Below are 6,171 nucleotides of genomic sequence, written 5' to 3'. Positions count from 1 at the left end.
TTTGTGAAGGATTACATGCTCTTAAATTTGTTCCTCTTTAGTGCCTCCGCCACTTGATGAGGGAGTGGCTATTCTTTTTGTAGATGCATCCATTATGTGTTTTTGTGTGCTTAAAGTTTGGATGTGTCGCCATTTTGGCAAGACCCACCTTGCCTTGCAAGAAGGCATCCTACCTCATGGTTGTCTTGTTGTGAGTTGAAGGGGCGGAGTGAGACCCGCTAATTGTCTCATATCGGCTATATTATTAGGATAGGTTAGTATTGGTCCTAGTCTTTGTCACCTCTTTACTCGGGACGAGCAAAGGTTGGGTTTGGGGATATTTGATGTGACCATAATTGGCGCATATTTAGCCCCGAATTAGCCTTGTTTCCATGCTTTTTAGTGCTTATTTGGGTCATTTCTTATCTTTAGTTCTTTGTTTTGCATATTCTTTGAGATTTTGATCCCTTGGTAGGAAAGGAGTAAGAATCTTGCATTTTCATGGCAAAACGAGACTAAATTGATCGAATTCAATGACCAAGCATCAAGGAGAGACAAGATTAGAAGGCCTTTGTACATATTATAGTAGAAGAGCAATGTTGAGAAAAGATCCTTGAGTCCCCAAGGAAATCCCCAAGGAATTTATGAAGAAAAGGGAAGAAAAGAAGAAGATTTGTTTTTGATCGACAATCCGAGCGGATTGTCACCAATCCGTCCGTCCCGCAAAGAAGACAATCCGAGCGGCTTTGCCACAATCCGCTCGGATTCCCCCTCCACAATCCGCCCGGATTACCTTAATCCGCTCGGATTCCAACGCCAGAATCCGCCCGTCCCGACCCTATTCCGCCCGGATTCTAGCACAAAGACGGATTGTCTTCTCCAAGCTACGAAGAAAGAAGCCCTTCTCTCAAAAAATACCGGCTCCTCCTTGCTCAACTTAAAAAGTGTAATTACTAGTTTAGCCCTTAGTTAACCCTAATGCATCCTCCCTAATTTCCACTATAAATACCCCATTAGTCTAATTAGAGGGGCATGTTCTTCTTATCAATAATTAGTGTAGTTAATATCAATCAAATCTCTCTTTAATATTGTAATCAAGTATTAATCAAGTTTTAATCCAAGTTTTAGTTCTTTAATCTCTCTTTTGTTCATCCTTTATTTTGGGTAATTGAAGATTATTTGGGTTATTGTTGGAAGATTGACAACCTCTCAATCAAGCATTCAAGTACTTCTTTTATCTTTGCTTTATTATTGGAATCATTAGTAGGTATAATCTCTTAATCCCTCTTTAATTATTGTTAATTATTTTCATTTATTCATCATGTTTCATATTGTTGGTATGATTGACAACCTTGCTAGCATGATCAACATGATAATGAGTGAGTAGTCTCTTAGCTAGGGTTAATGGGTGATTAGGGGAAACCAACATGGGGAATGATTCATGCTTAAATTAATATGCTTTCATGTTTTATTTGCTTGCTTGTTTTGATCTCAACTCATGCACATGTTATATTTGATGAAATGCTAAGCCTATGAATCCTTGCATTTACTATCATCTTCTATCTTTTCAATAAGACTTGTAAGACATAACCCAACTCGAGTCTCATTAGACCATGCATGTTGTTGATTAGGGAAGATTAAGTCGACTTGTAGGTGTTGTACAATCTAATCGATTCGGCTCCGGGACCCAAACTTTCCTAGGATTGTAAGATATAACCCAACTCAATCCATCACAACAATAATTGCTTGCTTATAATTTGAGAACATGTTTGTATGATCATATCCCATGATTCCCCTATGATCCCATGACACCCTAGTGCCTTTAATCAATTGTTTACACCCCTTTAATTAATCTTGCTTGATTATTTTCATTGCTATTTTATTTTAGTAACCTTCTACATCAACCCAATTTGTGACACCCCTTAGACACCACTAGTTACAATAGAAATCTCATTTCAACTCCCGTCCCTTGGGATCCGACCTTTACTTACCTCTTTACTAATTGAAGAGTTGTTTGTGGAGCTATAAATTGTGTTTTGATTCGACCGTGACCAACGACCACATCTTAATTTGTGAACACTTAGCGGGATCGCATCAGCATGTCCAAGGTGTTGTTGATGTTGCTCAACACCTTGAAAAAGTAGTCAAAAGCTTGTTCATTATCATGATAAAGATCTTCAATAGACCTTTTCCCTTGTTGTCCTTCATGTTGGTCTTGATCGATAGCGTTACCAATATAGGGATTGAAAATCCCTTCAAACTCATCGTCCCAAAGACCACAAATTTCATCTACTTGATCACTAAAGATCTCTTGAGTTGATAGAGACAACTCTCCCACTTTCTTGTTTTGGCCAACGAGGCCATCCTCTTCATTGCTTGGCTTTGGTGAGCTTTTCAAGCTCTCTTTGTTACAATTCACTTGCTCTTTGAATGGAGCATCATCAATTTTATTCTTCCATTGGAATTCCGACTTCTTCCTATCATCCTTCCGGCTATAATGATCAACCATAAAACATGGTTCATGCAAACGGGGAGCTCTCATGGTCTTGTCAAGATTGAAAGTTATGCTCTCATCTCCCACTTCTAGAGTGAGTTCTCCATGCTTCACATCAATCACCGCACCCGCGGTGTGTAAGAAAGGTCTTCCTAGAATGATTGGAATGTTGGAGTCTTCTTCCATGTCAACAATGACAAAGTCCACCGGGATGAAAAATTTCCCAACTCTTACGGGAACATCTTCCCATATCCCTAATGGTGTCTTCGTCGATCTATCGGCCATTTGAAGTGTGATATTGGTGCATTTAAGCTCACCCATCCCTAACCTTTTACTCACCGAGTACGGCATAACACTCACACTAGCCCCTAGATCACATAAGGCTTTGTTGATCGTGGTGTCGCCAATGGTACACGGTATTGAGAAGCTTCCCGGATCTTTAAGTTTTGGAGGTGAACTCCCTTGAAGTATTGCACTACTCACCTTAGTGAAGGCGATAGTCTCAAACTTCCGGATCGACTTCTTCTTTGTGAGGATGTCTTTCATGTATTTTGCATAGGCCGGCACGTGATTGATTAATTCCGTGAAAGGAATCGAGACTTCCAAATTTTTCACAATTTCCATAAATTTTCCAAGTTGGTCATCCAATTTGGGCTTGGCTTGATGCCTTGGAAAAGGAAGTCTAATCACAATGGGCTCCTTCTCCTTGACATTGTCTTCATTTTCTTTGAAATTTCTTCTTTTGATGGTTCTCCATCCTTGGAATTTTGCACAATTTCTTCTTTGTCACTAGCTTCCACAACTTCATCCTCAACTTGCTTCTTTGGTGCTTCATACCTTGTACCACTCCTCAAGTGAATGGCACTAACCGTTTCATGTCTTGGGGGATTACTTTGAGGTGGTAATTGCCCCTTTTGTCTTTGTGAGTTTGAAGATGCTAGTTGAGTCAATTGGGTTTCCCAAATTTTGGTGTGAGCTAGGATGTTATTGATGGTGATTTCCTTTGCTTGACTATCCTTTTGCATTTGAGTGAAAAACTCTTGTTGATTCTTTTGCATTTGGAGGACCGCTTTTTGAACATCAAAACCTTGGTAATTTTGTTGATTGTATGGAGTTTGATTTTGGTAACCTTGGTTTTGGTTGTAAAAGGGTCTTTGATTTTGGTTTCTCATGGGAGGTGGGGTGTATGTTGGTTGAGGGTTTTGAACATTTTGGCTTTTGTATGAGAGATTTGGATGGAATTTGGTGTTTTCATTGTAATAGTTTGAATAAGGGGTACCACTCTTGTATGCTTGGAAAGCATTTACTTGTTCATTTGTTCCCCTACATTCACTTTGGTCATGTCCCAAAGTTCCACAATTCTCACATATCCCACTTGGGATTGATGAAGATGCCGTCATGGCATTAACATGATGCTTTGGTGATTTTGAGGCTTCTTCAAGTCTAGCCATAACTTTTTCAAACTTCAAATTGATGGTATCAATGTGATCACTAAGTTGAGCACCCAATTGAGTAATGGAGTCCACTTCATGCTTTCCTCCTATAGTAGCCTTGCGAGGTCTACTATATTGTGAGTTATGGACTGCCATTTCCTCAATATTGTTCCAAGTTTGATTGTCATCAACTTCGGTGAACATTCCATTTGATCCCATGTTGAGAATGTTTCTTGAGTCTTCATAAAAACCGTTCCAAAATTGTTGTACCAAGAACCACTCGCTAAGTCCATGATGAGGACATGAGCGACAAATTCCCTTGAATCGCTCCCAAGCTTCATACAAGGATTCTTCATCTCTTTGCTTAAAGCCCGTAATTTGAGCTCTTAGCATGTTAGTCTTTTTCGGTGGATAGAACTTTTTGTAGAAAGTTAGAGCCAATTTCTTCCAAGAATCAATTCCGAGAGTAGCCTTATCAAGGCCTTTCAACCATTGTTTCACGGTGCCAATTAGAGAAAAAGGAAATAAGACCCATTGAATTTGGTCTTGAGTTACACCGGTTTGAGAAATCGCATCACAATAGTCACAAAAAGTCTCCATATGAGAGTGAGGGTCTTCACTAGGCATCCCCCTAAATTGGCTTCTTTCGACTAATTGGATAAATGCGGATTTGGCAATAAAATTTCCGGTTAGATGTTGTGGTGTGTGAGTACCATTGGGTAGGTTCTCCTCGGTGGGTACGAAATGTGATGAAAACTTAGGCATTGTGGGTTGATTTTGTGTTGGGTTCTCCTCACCTTCTCTTACAAAAGGGTTGATGAACTCAATAGTATTTGGTTGAATATCTACAACCTCACCAATACCTCTCAAAGTTCTCCTAGCAAGTCTTCTATTGGTTGTCAAAGTCCTTTCAATTTCGTGATCAAAGGGTAACAAGTTACCTTGTGATCTTCTAGACATGCAAAATATCAAACAATTTGAAAATAATTAGAACAAATCTTGAGGAGTTTTACTCCCCCAAGGCAAAGAAAGACACAACTAATAACAATTTAAGAAAATCTAAGTCAAGTTAACACCGTCGCCGGCAACGGCGCCATTTTTGGTCGTGATCCCTCGTGGGGTTTAGTTTTCAGTACTTGTCGTTAAGAGCACCTAGACCAAAACACAATTTATAACTTCACAAACAACTCTACAATTAGTAAAGAGGCAAGTAAAGGTCGGATCCCAAGGGACTGGAATTGAGATGAGATTTTCTATTGCAATTAGTGGTGTCTAAGGGTGTCACAATTGGAGTTTGAAGTAGAAGATCACTAAACTAAATAGCAATAAAAGTAAACAAGCAAGATGAACTAAAAGGGATGTAAACAATTGATAAAAAGCACTAGGGTGTCATGGGGTCATAGGGGATTCATGAGAATTGATCATACAAACATATTCTCAAATTATAAGCAAGCAATTATTGTTGTGATGGATCGAGTTGGTTTATATCTTACAATCCTAGGAAATTTTGGGTCCCGGAGCCGAATCGATTAGATTGTACAACACCTACAAGTCGACTTAATCTTCCCTACTCAACTATATGCATGGTCTAATGAGACTCGAGTTGGTTTATATCTTACAAGTCTCATTGAAAATATAGGTGATGGGTAAAAAATGCAAGGATTCATAGGCTCGCATTTCATCAAACATAACATGTGCATAAGTTGAGATCACAACAAGCAAGCAAATAAACTATGAAAGCATATTAATTTAAGCATGAATCATTCCCCAGGTTGGTTTCCCCTAATTACCCATTAACCCTAGCTAAGGAAACTACTCACTCATTATCATGTTGAACATGCTAGCAAGGTTGTCAATCATACCAACAAAGTGAAACCTGATGAATAAATGAAGATAATTAACAATAATTAAAAAGGGATTAAGAGAATTATACACTAGTAGAAAAACAATTATTTGCGGCTCCAAAAAATAGGCTATTTGAGGCATTTTTGGTGTACCAGCAAATAGGGGGGCTGCAAATAAGAAATTCATTTGCGGCATTAAAAAAACGCCGCAAATAAATGCCTTATTTGCGGCGTTTTTAGAAAAAACGCCGCAAATTTTTTTTTAAAAGGAGCCGCAAATAAGACATTTATTTGTGCGTTTTTTTAAAAAAGGAGCAGCAAATAGATAATTTTAAAAAAAAAAAAAAATTGGAGCATTAATGTTTAGAAAATCTCTCGCATTCACAATTATAATTAAAAAGAAAGAAATCATAAACTATTA

General features: G+C 38.5%; 1 non-coding gene across 1 annotated transcript; it reads left to right on the top strand.

The window, feature by feature from the left end:
* The first annotated feature begins 4,192 nt into the window (after positions 1-4,192).
* On the top strand, positions 4,193-4,299 carry LOC141635719 (small nucleolar RNA R71). Its single transcript, XR_012540384.1, has one exon. It is a non-coding gene; the product is annotated as a small nucleolar RNA R71 (small nucleolar RNA).
* Positions 4,300-6,171: the final 1,872 nt, after the last annotated feature.

Source organism: Silene latifolia, chromosome Y (genome assembly GCF_048544455.1).
Source record: "Silene latifolia isolate original U9 population chromosome Y, ASM4854445v1, whole genome shotgun sequence".
Taxonomy (NCBI): Eukaryota; Viridiplantae; Streptophyta; class Magnoliopsida; order Caryophyllales; family Caryophyllaceae; genus Silene; species Silene latifolia.
This window is presented reverse-complemented; position numbering and strand designations above follow the sequence as displayed.